Source organism: Ambystoma mexicanum, chromosome 5p (assembly GCF_040938575.1).
Source record: "Ambystoma mexicanum isolate Mex_15411 chromosome 5p, UKY_AmexF1_1, whole genome shotgun sequence".
Classification (NCBI taxonomy): Eukaryota; Metazoa; Chordata; class Amphibia; order Caudata; family Ambystomatidae; genus Ambystoma; species Ambystoma mexicanum.
In genome coordinates, this window is record NC_090930.1 from 730,480,211 (window position 1) to 730,499,087 (window position 18,877).

At 45.3% G+C, this 18,877-nt stretch overlaps 1 protein-coding gene across 4 annotated transcripts in view; it reads right to left on the reverse strand.

The window, feature by feature from the left end:
- The window catches only part of ENOX2 (ecto-NOX disulfide-thiol exchanger 2), a 2,107,113-nt gene that overhangs the window by 2,051,100 nt on the left and 37,136 nt on the right, over positions 1-18,877 (reverse strand). The window contains exon 2 of one of the 4 annotated variants that reach the window (XM_069613113.1): positions 3,256-3,390. The exons of the other annotated variants lie outside the window; for them this stretch is intronic. The gene's annotated coding sequence lies outside the window, so the exon portion shown is untranslated. The remainder of the gene's footprint in view (positions 1-3,255; positions 3,391-18,877) is intronic. 4 annotated transcript variants of the gene reach the window in all.

The window sequence follows — 18,877 nt, forward strand, 5'->3', positions numbered from 1 at the left end:
AGGGATCAGCAAGCAACAGTTCGGACTGGCTTAGTTGGCAGGTTTTAAGCTATATGTCAAGAAACCTCTGAACATCTCTATGTTGTACAACTGTGATGGTAGCTAGTCCTCAATGATGTAACCGTAGTTATGAAAACACTTTTTCCATTGTCAAATTACACAGACAATTTATGTTCACAAAAAACATCTCAATATACAGAACGGCTCAATTATCAAAACAATTTGATACAAGAAAAGTGGTAGGGGTTTAGAGTCCAGAGACCCAGATGTAGAACGTATGTGCACACTATTTGAAGTTCATATAATCATCCACGAAAAGAACATCTTTGCTGAGATGCAATATTTCCTGCAGAAAGCACCTTATCCAAATCTCACACAAATTTTGACCAAATCAACATACAGAAGAAGCAATGCGTTACTCTGTTTCATCACATTCTAAAGGTACAGATGATCTCCCGTCACGTAATATACTGCACATAGAGCAGAGGTCTGCAACCTGTGGCTCTCCAACTTGTGGCTCTCCTGATGTGTTGGACTAGAACTCCCGTGATCAGTCACCACTGCCTATGTGGGCTACAACTAACGGGATTTGTAGCCCAAAACATCCCGAGACCCAAAGGTTGCAGGCCCACGACTTAGGGCCTTCATCAGGACAAGCAACAAAATAAAAGGGGAACCAGGAATGGTATCTGATCAGGACAAGCAACAAAATAAAAGGGGAACCAGGAATGGTATATGATCATGATGTTTCGCGAACAATGCATGAATTCAGCCTCGCCCCACAGTAATCAGACGTTTGATCAAGTTTTGCTCCATTTGAAGATGTGCTTGGTCTATATTATTGCCTTCCCTCGGATTAGGTGCTGGGGTAGGCCATTTCAAAACAAGGTCATCATTGAGCAACCTATAAGCTCATTTTGAGCATTATTATTATTATTATTAATAATAATGGGTGGTTCACCATATGGTGAAGTTGGATTTTAACCACCTATTACACACCAATAGTGAACAAATTGGACTTTGCTTTCTGGCCCTTGACGTCAGGTAGTCATCATTTAAGAAATAAGAAAAGTGGACCTCCTCATGGTCGTCTGGTATGATACATTTTTAAGGAGATCTTACATTTGGTTAACCCTGTAAGGCAGCGCCAATAGTGCAGCAGCTTGTAAAGAAGTTGTTTCTCGTTTTATGGTTTCCCACGTTTTTCAAAACTATTGTGAAATAACCGAATCCCATTTACTGAAATAGCTATGCAGTATGTAGATGCTCACGTTGGTTTCCTGGTGTGTAGCTTCTAATCTGCCAACTAAGCCAGGCCTAACTGTTGCTTGTTGATCTCAGCACAGACAATATCAAATACTTCACTTGGGCACCGTGCCCCCAATTGGCTGACATTTCTTGAATCACATCTTCACAGTTACTGTTAAAACAGGCTCAGACCCAATTTAAAATTAAGTACTATTCAAAACGTAAGCAGAAATCTTCGCCTCCAATTGGTGAAACAAAAACACCAATCTAAGAACTATAGCACGGATTTGACGTAAACATTATTCTATGGACTCTGAACGTGATATAGCAGGCTTCTAATAAATAATGAGGTTACAGTTTACGGTGAAGATATTCTCCTCTTTGACCCCACCCCGATTGGGCTGCATAGAAACTGAGCACCCTCCCTCCCCCAGGTACGCAGAGGGAAATAATTTGGTACTGAATGGTTCTAAAGCTAAAGTATTGACAGATAATAAAAAAATAACAAGATGCTTTTCCTGGACAGTGGGAGGCAAAGATTTGGAGACGGTTACATCTCTAAAATATTTAGGTTTTGAGATGCATCAAGCGGCTACCGTGGTCAGATCTAAGGCTGAGGCGCTGCTCCCCCGGATGAAGAGGGTGTTGAGAAAGTACTGCAAGTTTATGCTCATTGCATTGAGGACATTCTAGGTTTTGAAGGTTGTACCCCGTTTAATCTATGGCCTTAAAATTAATTTGTACGAATTAGAAGATTTCTTAAACACGACTGAAGGAAACCTATGGAAAAGTGTTATTGGTCTGCCACTGGAATTCGCAATGTGATTGTACTTCATGAATCAGGGCTCTTGTCCATGGGATGTACAGTACTGTGGAAAAAGTTGAGACTCTTAGCAAAAATGTTGACAGCCGATGCCTGGACTTTATAATACGATATTTAGAATAACATGACTGCCTATCATTCCGTCTCTTTGAATGCAGAAACAACCACGGAAACAGGTCCTCATACAGATTGGCAGCACAGCAATGTAACAGAACTATTAGAGAACCAGCTGAAAGTAAAATTGAAGCTTTATGAGCAGGACTAGTGTAGCACAGTTGATGGACTGCAAACGTATTCTTACTATACTGATTATGCAAAGATCTCTAGGAGAAGGGTGTCTTTACCAAGTTATCTAGTACAATTCCTGTGCCAAGCCAGGCGGTACCTTTATATGAAATTCAAGCTCAACCTCCTGCCTACGTTGGAAATTATAGGAGCTAGGACGGGATTGTTGCGAGCTGCCAGACTGTGCAGAGATTGTAAGCACAGCACTAGTATTGAGACACTAAAACTTCTTGTAATATATTGCCCCGCTTTTAACACAGCACAAACTCAGCACTTTAATAATGGGACGAATATGAAATTTGAGGGTGGGGACGATAGCCTATGGTCCAGACATCTTAAAGGAAATAATGTGCCATTAATCTTTAAATCATCTCTATTTTTTAAATAAAATTTGACACCCTAATAGGTTGATTTTGTTTACAGGTGTATTAGACTTGAATCTTTCACATTATATCACAATGCAGGTAATTTAATTTAAAATAATATATATTTATGATATCGTACGGTATTCAGTCCAGATGGGGTTATCTTCTTGCATAGTGTTTTCTGGTCATTAGCAGGTCTTATTAATAACATGTACGTCATTCAAGCAAAATAAGTACTTTTATGATTCTGGGGATGTTTGTTATTAAAAAATGTGTGAGAGGTAACCACTTAAGCAATAATCCCTGAGCCGGCGTGGGGCTGGGTGGAGGCATTACTGAGTCAGGTAATTCCCTGGGCCATAGTTACAGGCCAGAACACCAGAACATAGCGTGTAGTCCCCGTAGTCCCTTCTTCCTTTACATGGCAGCCTGTTGCAGATCGGAGCGGGCACTCTGGAAACAGAAGTGTTTCCAGCGCATCCGATCCCGATGAGGAGCAAAAAAGCAATTAAGTGGAGTGAGTGGGGCACTTACCTTAATCGCCGTCGGAGGAAGATGGCGGCCTTCAGCTGTGAGTAGGCTCGGAGCAGAGGGTGGGGGGGGGATTACCATGTTTCCGAGCCACCTCATTGGCTGGGAGGCTGCCTGCAGTGCCGCCCCCGCCGGGTACTAAATCACAATAACAAAACAAAAAACAGGCTTCAAAATCATCCACAAGAAATACGCAAATTAAGCTTCATATGCAACCCACATACATGAAGCCTTCAATCAACACAAATCTAATTAAAATTGTTAACAAATTACGGGTTTCATCTGGGCTCTTGCTCCCTGCCCCCAAACAGGTCTTATGCACACACCTAACCGGTTTTACATTTTGAAATTCATAGATTTCGAGAAGTGGTAGTAGCAAATCAATTCGGCCCTCAATCCCCTCCCATTGAGAGGTACCAAAAAGGTGTGCACGTTTTTGGTACCTCGGTACCCACTATGGACACCTTCAAGCACATTGTGTCCGGCAAACACAATTTTGAATTACCATTGGGATTCGTTGCTCACCAAAGGTTTTGAAATAAATACAGCCTTGTTGGCCGTGCCACAAATTAGGGAGGCACTTTACCCCTCTAGTGGATTAATAACTGATGTGGTGCTAAAGATTGCAGTGCTTACTTCCCTTTAAAAAAATAAAACCTAACCTGAATCCTTTGGATCCATCACATTCTTCCCAATTTCCAATCTGCCATATTTAACAAAAAAACGGGAAAATGTAGCACCTATTCAGTCACAAGCCTATGCAGAATGTAATGTAATGTAATCTGGACTGCCTCCAGTTGTATCTCCATCTGCAGGGTGGCTTTCTCGCCCTGGTCCTCCGCGACCTCACATCGGCCTGCAATACCACCAGCAATGACACTCTTTTAGCTAAGTTTCAATTAGTGGGCTTAACAGATGTAGGCGCAGTGTCTGTCTTTCCTATCGATCCATAACCCAACTCATCTCAACCATTCCCATACCTAATCACTCCTGCCTCTGACCTGCACAGGGGTTACCAAGTAACGCAGAGGTAGTGCATGGAAATATGGAAAGGGGGCATCTGGTAACAGTGACCTATAAATATGATGCACAGTTGGGCCCTGCGCCAGTGGACAGATGGATACATATTTACTTATTTTAAGTCATTTTCAATCAAGTTTAGGAGGGCAAACTGAACTGCGGGAAGGGCAAGAAAGAGTGGATTGAGACAGCCCTTCACTGAAAAGCAGGTGGAGCTAAAGCCTGTTCTTAAATACTTCCTTGGATTGAACTGCATTGATGCCAGGGGGTGGGGAGGCATTTCAGTGGTGAGGGGCTATTAAAGCAAAAGATCTGAATAAGGAGGCAATGTGGCAGGAAGGGCAGTTGGTGACAGTGGTGGTTGAGGTTAAGAGGGCCAGAGGAGGAGAGCAGAGGAAGATGGTTTCAATAAAAGGCAGATTAACAAATGACATAGGGTAAGTAAGGGAGTAGTTTCTTACCTGTAACTCCCTTTCTCCAGCCTTGGTATCTTTCATGGATTCACATGCTGTGAATATTCCCCGTCGTCAGGCTGGGACTTCGGTCATTTTTTAATTTAGCGTTTTCCTATGGAAAACTTCCACACTTCAGTGTCCTATCAACATCTTTTTTGGGTGCTTTAGCCACCACCAATAGGACGTAGGGTATAAATAGCCCTTCCTCCACGGCTTCCCTTCAGATTTTAACCTCCAAAGTGGAGGCAACCCAATTCAGGTTTGCATGCGGGGTGGTCGGCGGGCGCATGCGAATCCATGAAAGATACCAACGCTGGAGAAATGGAGTTACAGGTAAGAAACTACTCCCTTCTCCAGCATTGGATCCTTCATGGATTCACATGCTGTGAATAGATTACATAGCAGTATCCATCATACATGGCGGAGTGCAAATGCAAACCAATATAGAAACAGAATCACATACATGAGACAAGAAACCCATTCAGTGATCAAGTTCAAACAACAAATACCCCGAAGCTGCGGGGTTTACCTTATTGAAACAGGCGTTGCAGGACCGCCCGTCTAACCTGCACATCTTCACCATGCTGCCTTTCCAGACAGTAATTTCGAGTAAAGGCATGCAGCACCACCCAGGAGGCCGCTTGGCAGATGTCTGCCAACGGAACACCTGACCACAATTCCCCCGATGACTACGCTGTAGAACTCGTCGAGTGTGCCCTCGGGATCTTCTGCAAAGGTTTCCCCGCCTTTGCGTGGCAGAGTGAGATAGCAGACGACACCCAGCAGGACAAGCTTTGTTTGGAGATCGCCCGTCTTCTGACGGAAGGTCCATAAACTACAAACAGCTGCTTAGACAGTCTGAAGTCCGGTGTACGATTCAAATAGAATTTCAACGCTCTCCTCACATCCAGCAAATGCAAAGAACGCTCTGCAAGCGTGGAGGCTGAAGCAAAGAACGAAGGTACCGTAATAGAAGAGAGTTTATGAAACGTCATCGGGACTTTGGGGATAAAGTGCGGATTAGTAGCCAACACCACCTTATCCTTGAAGAACCTCAAATACAGAGGGTCCACTACTAAAGCTTGAAACTCTGATATTCTTCTGGCTGTAGTAATGGCCACTAGAAAAGCCACTTTCCAAGACAAAAATTGCAAAGAAGTCAACGACATTGGCTCAAACGGAGGCTTCATCAGACCCAACAGAACCACATTAAGGCTCCACTCTGGAGGGAACTTCTTGACTGGCGGAAAAGTCCGAAACAGTCCCTTTAAGAAATACTTGATAAGACGATCACTAAACAGGGGCGTTGCATGCCGTTTCCAATTGAATCTAGGAGATTGCCGCCACCTTTATAGAGGAAATTGTGATGCTCTTTTTCGCTAACTGCAACCGATATGGCAAAACCTGCTCTGGCGAAATGTTCGAAGGGTCCACTCCAGGTTGATCCTTACACCACACACAAAACCTTTTCCATTTACCTGCATAAGAGGCATTCGTGGAAGGAGCTCTTGCTGCTCCTAGAATGCACTGACAGTCATTAGGAAGGTTTAGGAGTCCAAACTCTGAGAAGTCAGGAGCCAGGCCGTCAGGCTGAGAGATCCCGGATGGTGGTGCCAGACTGCGCCCTTGCTTTGAGACAACGGCCCGCCGTCACCGCCAACCAAATCGGCTCCGCCACCGACGGATGAAGGAGATCCGAGAACCACGGTTGTCTGGCCCAGAATGGGGTCACCAGAATCACATGAAATGGGTATCTCGGAATCCGCTGGATTGTCCGTCAAATGAGTGGAAACTGAGGAAAAGCGTAAGCGAACCGGTCCGTCCACAGGAACGAGAACGCGTCCTCTAGAGACTCAGATGAGGCCACCTGCTGGCAAACTCCTTGCACTGCTCGTTGTCTCTCGTCGCGAAGAGGTCCACTGAAGGACGGCCCCACCTTCGGAAAAGCATGGACACCGGCTTCTTCAGCTGCCACTCATGTAGTTGACTCACCTCTCTGCTGAGAGCATCCGCTTGCACATTCAACACTCATGGTAAATGAAAGGCCACAATGTTGATGTTGTGCAATAGAGCCCAATGCCAGAGGCCCTGTGCTTCCTTCGACAGCACTCTGGAATGCGTGCCCCCGTTTCCCGAGATAAAACATTGTGGTGGTATTGTCCGTCAACACCCTCACCAGCGACCCGCGTATGTGCAGCAGGAACAATTTTAGGGCCCAATGCACTGCCCTTAGTTCTAGCACATTGCTGTGAAAATGTGATTCCACCGGAGACCACAGGCCCTGGACCTGCGAGTCTCCGAGATGTGCTCCCCATCCCGTCCAAGAGGCATACATCACTATTGTGAAGTGAAATTCCAGTTCCAGCAAAGGCATGACCCGAACCAAGTTGGCCGAGCACTGCCACCATCGAAGCGCTTCCACCAGCTCGCCGTTGATCACCACCTTGTCGGACCACAATCCCTGACTCTGTGTCCATCAGTCGGCGAGGAATTCCTGTACCGGCCTCATGAAGAGACGACAGTTTCTCACCAGCAGAATGCAAGATGCCATTGCTCCTAGCAGTGACATGTATGTTCGGACTGACACCCTTGTTCCGATCTTCCACTCTGCTGCTTTCTGTTTGAGCTTCCAAACCCTTTCGCCTGAGGGCCTAACGAGTGCCAGCTGAGTTTGAAACTGTACCCCCAGAAAAACCAAGTCCTTGCTGGGCGACAGGAAGGACTTCTCGAAGTTCACTGCGAAGCCTAGTCGTTGCAACAGCTGTATGGTAGCGCTGAGACTTTCCTGCACCTCCCCTGACGACGAACAGTGCACCAGCCAGTCGTCCAGGTATGGTTAAACATGATGACCTTTTCGGAGCCAGGCCATCACCGGCGCCAGACATTTTGTAAACGTCCTGGTGGAAGACTTTAAACTGAATGGAAGCATTCGAAACCGGTAGTGATCTTCTCCCACGACATACGGCAGGAATTTGCAGTGTCGCGACACATAGGGATATGAAAATATGCGTCCTGCAGATCCAACAAGGCCAGATACTCACCCGGCTGCATAGACCGAACAGCCTCCTGAAGTGTGAGCATCTTGAACATCAGGCATTGCAGAGTCTTGTTCAACGCTCGAAGATCTAGCATGGGCCGCCACTTGCCAATGGGTTTCTTTGCAACAAAGTATTGGGAGTAGACCCCCTGGCCTCTCTCGGCTACTGGAACCAATTCTATAGCTCCTTTCTGCAGCATAAGTAACACCTCTTGTTGAAGAATGTGAAGGTGGGGCTGTACAGTATACACCGGAGCAATTGGGGTAGGGGGAACACCTGAACTCCAGGGAGTGTCCTAAGCACAGCGTGTCCAACAGCCAATGGTCTGTTGTGATCTTGTATCACTCGTCCACGTGTAGCGCCACCCTGCCCACCTAGCCGGCTTTCCGCTTGATAGTCATTGCTGCGGTTTAGCCTGCCTCCCTCTGGAGGAAGAGGCTTGACCTGTTCTTTTCCAGGACGCCTGAAAGGCTCTACTCTTTTGCGTTGACTGTGCAGACCTCCTATATCCCTGAGAGGAGTAGCCCAATCGACCGTAGCCTCGATCTCTGGGGGAAGCAAATCAGGTATTTCCCGAAGCTCCACGAAAGGGACGAAACAACGCCCACTCTGCAAGGCTCCTAATGACTTGGCAGTCTCAGAGTCCTTTCATACTGTTAAGGGTCTCAACGATTCTCTCCCCAAACAACTGCTCCCCCTCGCATGGCATGTTCAGCACTTTGTAGTGCACCTCTGGCCGAAAGTTTGTGCACATAAGCCACACTTGTCGACGCAGAACTACGCGGTTATTGATCTGTTTAACACCAGATTCCGCCAAGTCCACCGCAATGTTTATACTATGATTGGACGACTCCTCCCCTTTGCGCAGCAACATAATAGCCACTTTTCGCTGTTCCTCCGGTAGGTGTTCCAGCAGAGGAGCCAAGCTATGTCACATCTCACGATCGTAGCGAGCCATGATTGCTAGAGAATTGGCCGCCTTCACAGTCGTCGCTCCCACTGTCAAAACCTTCTTACCAAAGGCATCTTGTCTCCTGGCCTCACTATCGGGAGGGGTGGTACATTTGTGCCGACTCCTGGCTTTTCAGCTAGCCGCCGCTGAAACCACTTACTCAGGAGCTGTCTGTGAAACCAAGCACTTCAGTGCCGATTCCGGGGCCTTAAAGTTCTTCTCCAGCCTTCCTTTGATAGCAAGTTCTAAGAAGGGGTGTCGCATTGTACGCAGGCCCTCCTTCCACACGTGGTCGAGGATTGGTACGGAGAACACAGCCTTTCGTCTCTTGCCCATGTGGTTAAACAGGAAGCACTCCTTCTGCTCTTCTTCAGGAGCCAACCCAAACTCCGCACATGCCTTAGCCATCATTGCATGAAACGGCCCCACATCGTCGGGGTGAGGGGGGCTGTGCTGGACTACGAGGTGGTTCCAATTTGACGTCTAAATCCCACGCCGGGTCTCTCGACGGTGAGGACGACGAGCCAGCAGACAGTCTCCCTAGGCCCACTGTCCGATTCGGAATCTGGTAGCTCACCCTCCTCAGGGTAGGACCGTGGCTGATCTTCGGGCACTTGTAGGGGTGAAGGCAATTCAACTGAAGCCACAGACGGTAGGCCCCGCGTCGACGATAGGCCCCAGCTGAGCCACGTTCAGAGGAGATAATCTGGAATCCAGTTGGCCCAACAGAGATTGCAACATGGACAGCACCTGGAGCGATAGTATCGCCTGCGGGTTCATCAAGGGGTAACTGGGTAGACCAACCCCCAACCCCGCCGATGTCGCCGGACCAACACATTGCAGGCCCAGAGCCGACAGATCCGCCACTGGATCCCCATCATAATCCGCTTCCCATGCAGTCTCTTGCTGCAGAATCGTGTCTGGTAGACGAGAGTCAAAAGCAGAAGCCTGCCACGCCTCCCTCGTCGGTAACAGGTTGCTCGATGACAACAGTATCGGAGCTTTAGACATCACAGATCGACGACGGTATCGCAGTTAACAGAATTGTCGACGACGGGACTCCCGTTGACGATGACGTAGTAGGTACTGCAGCTTGAGGAGCATATAGTTCAAGCAATCCCGCCTGCTTGGTCCCACTGGACCGATGCTTTGACGACTCTCTACTGGAGGAGGACATGTGATGGTCCACTGAAGAGGAGCGTCTTGACGAAGAATCTTTCTTGGCCTTCCCCTGAGGCCTACTTCCAGATCATTGTGACTGGTCTAAGTGACCATGCTTTGCTGAAGACTTTCCTTTAGACAGAGGTTTACTTGACGAGGGGCGACCACTCTCACTGACCACTGGGACAGGCCGGGACTTTTTAGCCTGAGGCTCCGCTGATGCTGATCGGCGATGATCTGCTGCGTGGGCCGGTCTCTCCGATGCCAAGCTATGCACCAAGCCCACTTCTGAGGAAGGGTAAGTACCCTTGCTTAGCCAGCATACCAACTGCCGATTACAGTTTTTAAGCGTCTTTTGAGGGAACCCCTTACAGATCTCACAGGATTCGGCCGAATGATGGGGGTAGAGGCAATAAAGGCAGTCCATATGCCCGTCCCCCTCATACACTTTCCGCAGCCCGTAGGTCGTACAGGGCCGGAACAATGACTTACCTGAAGACATTTTCACTAATCGCACCACACGTGTAGAAATTACAACGAACATGAGGTAATCCCAAAACTTTGGAGACGTTTGAAATCTGAAGGGAAGCCGCAGGGTCGGGGCTATTTATACCCTAGGTCCTATTGGTGGTGGCTAAAGCACCCAAAAAGAACATTGATAGGACACTGAAGTGTCAAAGTTTTCCATAGGAAAACGCCAAGTTAAAAAAATGACCGAGGTTCCCAGCCTGACGACGGGGAATATTTACAGCATGTGAATCCATGAAAGATCCAACGCTGGAGAATGTTCTTTTCTACTGGACGTTCTGCCCAGGGATTCCTCATCTTTGATAAAGCTATAACCCACTTTAAAATCTTGGAAAACATTTCGACAGCAGAGAGCGTCGACCCTCAACAGCTGCCATTCCCTTGTCCGAAAGTGACGTCGATGACAGCATACGTAGCAGGCACTGTGCCCGATGCCTCAGTTCTTAGTTTATTCCCCCTCCATCTGCACAGCAGACATGAGGATTAAATAACCTTCATGGGTGTTGAAAGCGAGGGGTATATTAAAAAAATCCACCCACATTCAGAGGGGGTAGGCTGGAAGGGGGATGAGGAATCTGTGGGAGGAACATCCAGTAGAAAGACCATTAACAAGGGTACGTAATTTGTTCTTCTAATGGATTGTATCCTCCCACAGATTCCTTATCTATGATAGATTCCTATATTGGAGGTGGGAAAAGTGGAATATTGTGAATTGTGATTAACACATTTTGTGCAGAACTGCTCTTCCAAAGTGAGTGTCCTGAACCGACAGGGTGTGCAAACAGGAATATTTTAAGAAAATGTAGTGAGGACCAAGTTGCAACATGGCAAATGTCCTGCACTGATACACCTCTTTGGAGAGCCAAAGGTTTTCAGGGACATCATTTCCTGCAATGGATGATCCAACTTGATAAAGTTTGTTTGGTCACGGCTTGGCCCAGCCTGTGGCCAGTATAACCAATAAATAGTTAGTCATCTTGCCTGACATTAGCCATTCTAGAAATAAAGAAACAAACACCCCTTTTTGGGTCATGCCTGTGTAGCCGTTCTTCATCCTTAGAAGGATGAGGAGGTGGGTAAAAAGCTGACAACATTACTTTCTATGTTAGATGGGTTCCAGACACAAGCTTGGCAAGGAAGGGTGGGAGGGACAAACCCTCAAAATTACCTTCTCCTTGGAAAATATTGTAAAGGGTGGTTTACACGACAGGGCTTGTAGATCACTCAATCTGAGAGCAGGAGTGATGGCTACCAAAAAGATTGTTTTCAATGTCAACATCCTAAGTAGGCAAGAACGGAGCGGTTCAAATGGAGCTCCAATTAAGAAGCTTAAAGCCAGGTTCAAAACCCAGGACCGGACCAGCAAAAGGACCGTTGGGAAAGTTATTTTCAGTCCTTTGAGGACTTCAATGACAATTGGCATCTTAAAGTAAGAGCCCTCTCTGGCGTGCATCTGAAAATGGATAACGCTGTCAAGTATCCCTTCACGGTAGCCACCTGCAGCCCCTGAAGGGTTAGGGGCAATACTCACGCAGTGCTTTCTTTTTTACTGTAAGTGAAAGGATCAATATCTTTAGCTCTATGACAGCTGCAAAACATGTTCCAATGGCAGCGGTATAGTGCTTTTGTTGCTAGTCTGGTTGAAAGCAACATCTCCATGACGTCTTCGGGGAGGTCCCAATTGTTGTAGCTTAACGTCTCAGAAACCAGGCATGAAGGTTCAGAGTTCCGATTTATGGATTAAGAAAACAGCCTCCCTCTTATGAGAGTGGATCCACTCTCTGGGGAAGACGGAATGGAGGGCAGATGGTCATGTCTAGAAGATCCGGGTACCACGTCCTTCTAGCCCAATCCGGAGCAATTAGGATCATGGACTTCTCAAACATACTCCATCTCCTGATGACATGAGGAATGACGGAGACTGTCGAGAAGGTGCACAGGAGTGGAATATCCCAGTCCAGAATGAACGCATTCCACAGAACTCCTCTCTGAGGAAATTCCATGGAGCAGAACAGGTCGCATTTCCTGTTGATATTTAACAGAAACAGATCCACTTGAGGGGTTGCCCAAAGGGCAACGATCTCTAGAACGACTTCCTGAGCCACCTCCCACTTGTGAGAGACTGTGCTCTGTCTGCTGAGAGCATCCGCCGCCTTGTTCTCTTCTCTGGCTAGATGAAAGGCCGATAGAGTGATTGCGTTTTGCAGTGCCCAAAACCAGAGCCGCATTGCATCCCTGTACTCTAGAAGAGACCCTACACTACCAAGCTTGTTGAGGTAAAGTATGGCCACTGTGTTGTCCATTATCATCAAGATGTTCTTTGCCCGTATGGACGGCAAACAGGCCATCAGCGCCAGTCTGATGGTCCTCAGCTGCAAAAGGTTTATATGTAGTCTGGATCCTGATGGGGACTAAAGCTGATGATCGTAAGATCGCTCATGTGAGCTCCCCACCCTGTGAGGGAAGAATCTGTGACTACTGTTATATCTGGCCAGGGTTGCCAAAATGGTTCCTCTATCATCACTTTATCCTAGTAGGCCCAACACAGGAGATCCTGTGTGACCTTGCTTGGCACCTGAAGAAGGTCAGTCATCCTGCCTTAGAATTGTGACCATTGGGATCCAAGGACCCACTGGAGGGCCCTCATCCTTAAGTGGGCCTCTGGCACCAGCAACATGCAGGATGCCATGAGACCAAGCAACCTCAGACAATCGAAGGCCGGTAGATGTTGGGCATTCTGACATTTCGTCACCATCTGCAAAATATGTTGAGTCTTCCACTCAGGTGGTGAATCCTTCCAGAGGAAGAGTCCTGGAATGCTCCAATGAATTGCAGCTTTTGGGAAGGTGTCACCTGGGACTTCTGGAAGTTGAGGGAGAAGCACAGTTTGTGGAGAGTGTGGGACGTGCCATTAACATGTTCTAGAGCTTGTTTGGGAGAATGAGCTCTGATCCGCCAGTCGTCCAGGTAGGGAAAGATGTGAATCCCTCTCATCCTTAGATTCGCTACCACCACTGCCATCAAACTGGTGAAGACCCTCGGGTGCAGTCAGCCCGAAAGGCAGTACACAAAACTGAAAGTCAGAGCTTCCAATGGTGAACCTCACTTGCTTCCTGTGATTGGAATGTGTAGCCACATGAAAGTAAGCATCCAGAAGATAGAGTGACACCATCCAGTCCTGGAGCTGAAGGGCCTAGAGGATCTGCGAAAGAGTGACCATCTGGAATCGGTCCTTCCTGAGGAACTTGTTCAAGCATCTCAGGTCGAAGATGGGTCACAGTCCTCTGTCTCAGCCAATGTCTGCAGCCCCAAGCACCCGAAATAATGTACTACCATTCTTCTAGATGCTTAGTCAACCTGCCTCCCACCAGTGGCATGTGAGTGAAGCAAGAGAGCGGTTTGGTGGCTGTGGCTGTAACAGAGGGCAAGGATGAGGTGACTGCCTGGGCTGTTCTTCCTCCATGCCCTTTTTGTGCAGGCTGGCATCTACCCCTTTGTCCAAAGGAAGAGTAAAAATGATAGGCCTGTCCTCTTCAACTTTAAGAGGGCTGTTCCTGCTGTTGACTGCCCCCAAGGATTTTGCAGTAGCCTTACAAGTTTGGAGCTTCTCCAAGCTGTCATAAACCTTTGCCCCAAATAGGTTAGGTTTGACCATCAAAAGACAGGTCTAGACTAGACATTGGGGAGTAAATCCAGATTTGTGTAGCCATGCAAAGCTCCTTAAAGCTGCACTCAATCCCACAGAGCTGCCAACACAGTCTGATGGGTCCAACCCGATTGAAGGGATTGGCAGGCTGCTTCCTTACCATCATTAATAATGTTGTTTAAGCAATCCCGGGTTTCCCTTTCAGGGATATTGTCAGCAGGTTGGGCGACTGACTACATTCCACAAAGTGAATGTGTACTTTTCTAATGCACAAGGCACATTAATGGCATCAAGTACCATACTCCAAGCAGAGAACACACTTTTAGCCAGCATGCCATACTTCTGGTCATTCCCATCGCTGGGATGGAAGGATATGCAGCTGCTTTAGAAGTGGAAGTAGACACCTGTAACACTAAACTCTCAGGGGTAGGGTGCGTGGAGAGAAAATCAGGATCGCTGATGCTCTGTGCTTCCTAAAAAACTCCTTATTGACTGCCAGAGTGGTATTGTGAGTTCTGACAATTCTCCTAAATGGTGTTTTAAGTGCAGAATGGAAAGGCAGTGCAGGTCTTTGGGTGGAGCTTTGTCAAGGATATCCGAATGGTCATCCTGGACTATGTCCTTTGCAGGACGTCCCTAACCCAAATATTCAGCGACTATGTTCATCACTGTCCTGTAGGCAGAACTTGGATGAGCAGTCATGCCATGAAAAGTAAATTCCACTTCTGGAGTAGTGTCTAAGCCACTGGCTTCCTTAGGGCACGCAGCAAAGTTGTGGGATATTTTCAGCGCTGGAAAATGAACAGAAAGGCCAGGTTAGGTTTTCTATGCAAAATGCATTCTTCTGTGGGAAAGGCACAATGGCAGAAGGAAAAGCCAACCACAATCTTTAACACAACCAAGGTGTTGGTGAATACAGATTTTGTGTTTTCTGCAATTGAAACAACAAGTTTGCTGAAAAGTAAAATCCAATTGCAGAAGGGAGAGGCACATTGTTGGTTGAGAGACAGAAAGCAACATTTTTCATTGGCACTGCCACACATCAAAATGCTGTGCACCTTGAAAATGAAAAGTACAAACTGGGCCTTGCATGCAAAATTCAAAGCTTTGTTAGTATATTTCATGTGACTAAGGTCCACCTTTCAACACAGAAACTGACATGTTAAATGCAAAGCTGTGTGCATCCTGCCGTTTGTAATTAATACCTGGAGTGAACATTTCCAATTTCCAAAAGAATGTTAGCCTATCATCTTGGACGATGAACATTGGTGGTTGTATGCAAGTGTAGGAAAACATTTCAAAGTCCTCATGGACGATTACATGCCATATTTAAAGTGCAGTTTTGTGCATGGGGACAAAAACTCTGTGTTTAGCCAAAATGACATTTATTATGGGATGTGAAGGCACAAGCAAAGCAACCTTTCCCATTCCCGGCTTTGCTCAGGCTCCCCCTCTGAAAGACAACTGCTTTGAACCTTCCAGGCCTGAGCAGAAGGGCTTGTCTCCTGCATGACAGGAATATATTGCTGTGCTGGATCAACAGAAATCCCACACTTCACCAGCTAAACTTTGTAAAATCCCCCAAAATTCAAAGAAATTACGTGGACTATCCCTTGCCTGACGGGAGGATGGCCTGCCATTATGAGTGTCAGGTATCCAGTTAAAATTTTAAATGCACATTTTCGAATGCCTTTATGTAAAAAAAAAAAAAAAATGTAAAAAAAAAAAATCTGAATGTTCTTTTTTTTATTTAGCATATTTTTGTTGGTTTAGTTAGTAAAAAAAGGGTAAAAAAATAACAGGGGGTTGGGGGGGGAACCTTTTTTTCGGCATTTTTAATTCGAGAAAAAGGCATTCAAAAATGTCACTATAAACCAGAGTGTCACATGAGGTCACAGACCCATCTGGCTTGAGACATAAAATCTCTCTGCATCCATTAGCTTAGCCCTTTTGACTTCACAGGAAAAATCAACATTGCAGCAAACAGGCCTGGACCACGTGGTTTCAAGGAAATGTAACTAAAAAATTTAAACTGTAAAATAAAAGACAAGATTTGCATATATATTGACGATTCCCATTACTTTAAATGGACTATCATAATTGGTCATTTCCTACACAATGATAAGTCGCACCAAGTCCATTACGGTGTCATTTTAAAGCTAGTGACGAGCCCTTTATTGATGCAATTTGTAACTAAATTCGGTTTGGGGAATTTCAGTTACAACCTAAAATGTGTTTCTAACTTCCCAAAAATGTTCTGAAGCTGAAAGTTGGGGAGCTGGTGGCTTATTAAAAGATATCTGGGTAGAATAATTCACAATCATAACTATTATAATTTTTGTGTAAAGGGTGAAAAACCACAGTTCGCAAGTGCAATACCCTGCTGAAATCGAAATAATTCATAGATCCGTCATGATTAGGGGAACATAAATATATAGATATTATGATGTGTATTTGTAAATTACAAATTGTAGTCATGTTGTGACATTTTGAGGGAAAAATCAGAAAAAAGTGTAAATGATAAATGCTAATAGGCATATTAACGCTGTCCCATCAATTCAACTTCAGAACTCTCAGAGCCTATCAGCAAGAGAGGGGTTGGACCTTGGGGGGGGGGGGGAAATTACACCTCCAATGACAAGTCAGAACCAATAAACCTGCACCTCCTAATTTGGAGGTGTGGCTCATAGGGTAAAAGCCCTTGTTCTATGGGAAAGGGAGAGCTGCCTAAAAATCTTGAAGGAGACTAGACTATAATCCATCTAGGTAAATCATGACACTACTGCCTGACGTTGCATAGGTTGAAAAGGACTGAAGGCTGCTGCAGGATTATTTTACCTAGGAGACAGCAGTTGGTAAAGCCTAAAAGCTGACTGGGCCCTATGATTAAGGAGAGTCAAATCAGGGATCCCTGTGTGGTCCATGCAAGAGGTGCCCTGCTGACTTTCCTGAGCACAAAAAAATTTGATTTCCAATGTAGGTAGATTAACCCAAACGAAACCAGGTGTGTGAGGGATCTGCCTGCCTTCATATTCTCCCTTAATGGGTGGGGGCAAACTGTGTAGACCCTTAGCAGATGCTACCGAGTTATAATTTCATTTAGTTTCTAGTGCTTGGGAGAGAAGTGCTTTGCCAAGTGAAACCAATTCTCCATTGAAAAAAAAATGCAGACTCGTTTTAATTCTGAACCTTACCAGGCAATATTCATGTTCTAGTAATGTGCCAAGGTATTATTTAATTTTGACATAAAAAGGGGTTTGTGGGCCAAGAGCTTTGACCCATTTATTTGGCCTGTTTGCCTGTACCAGAGACAAAAAGGGAAAAAAGTGTCTTGTATTGAAGCTTTATTTTTTGCCACAGAGAAGGTGGCGTGTGTAACCATTTAAGGCAAATGTTGATTGAACCTATAATTTAAATAAATATATATTCTTCTGCATCACAGCCTGGTTCTTGGCTCAATGTTGGCACAGGGGGAGGGATCTACGTGGCTCTATACGAGTCGGAGTACACAAAAAAGATGGGTATCACCTTCAATTATATATGTGAAAACAGGACTTGTAAAAAAAAAAAACAATCACTTATCCTTTTCCTGCACCAACTCTTCTGCTAATCTACAAAAACACTAGTTTATATAATATTTTTGTATAATCTTGTATCACTATTGTGATTCATTTCATGTTTAGATCAACTAAAGGTATTAATAGAGAATTATATGGCTAACCAATACTCATCTAACTATCACTTTCTGAATATCCCTTTTTGCCTAGTTTTGACGGAAATTTCATCTAGTTCCATTCAAGAACTGATGTTAGTCTTCTTCAGGAGTTGGAAATGACAGAAAACGTGCACTTTGTAGACTAGATATTATATTTTCTTATTTTTCTTTTTTCTATTAACTCCTTATACACCATCCCGTGATCCATATCTTGATGTATTCTAAAAATAGACAACATTTAAGACATGTAGTTAAAAACTGCCCATTCGCAAATCTTACAATCATGTAAGTTCCCATTATTTCATTTTAGAAGAATATTTACCCAAAATATTCTTCCTGATAGAAATACAGGAATTATCTCCGTCCACCACCCAAATGTTGCACAATAAGCCTTTATTATCTGCAAAAACATACACTGAATTGGGAATTAACCTCTTATTCCAATCAATGAAGCTATACCGACACACTAATCAAATGACGCAAAGCACAAGTCACCAACGTCTGCTTTTCTGTGTGTGTATGTATTTTCCCCTTTGCTTTTCAGGCCAGCAGATGTATTTTAGGAAGAATCCTACACCAACACCTTCTTTTGTCTACCCTCTCATAACATCTGTGCAAAATAAAACATAGATGTGAACTAGAATCTCAATTAGACCAAAATTCATAAGGTGTACTAGACTATAGTTCTACATAACTACGTAGATCTCGCATCTCCTAATGTGGCTGTGTTTTTTCAACCCACTATTGCCGTAGTAAAACATGCAAAACTTCTAGATAGAAATACCAAAGCAGGACTGTATTCACTTCTTGATGCTGCCTATTTTTTGCAGACTGCACTTTACAGTTCATCCTATTTTGTTCCATGCCAAAGTGATTGCAACCACAAATTACAAATCCGATTAGCGTAATACGGCGCAAAAAGGTGTCTCTGTATCCAACATATGCCTGCCTAACTTCATAGACTGCACATCTCGAGCTAACTTACGTTTTCGGTTGTCAAAAACAAATTCTGTAATCAACCGCTGTGTGTTAGTCAGTCTTCCTCATTCAGTGTTGCTAACAGTAATTCATGAAAACGCCATATTGTTTTAAAAGCATAGAGTCAAAAAC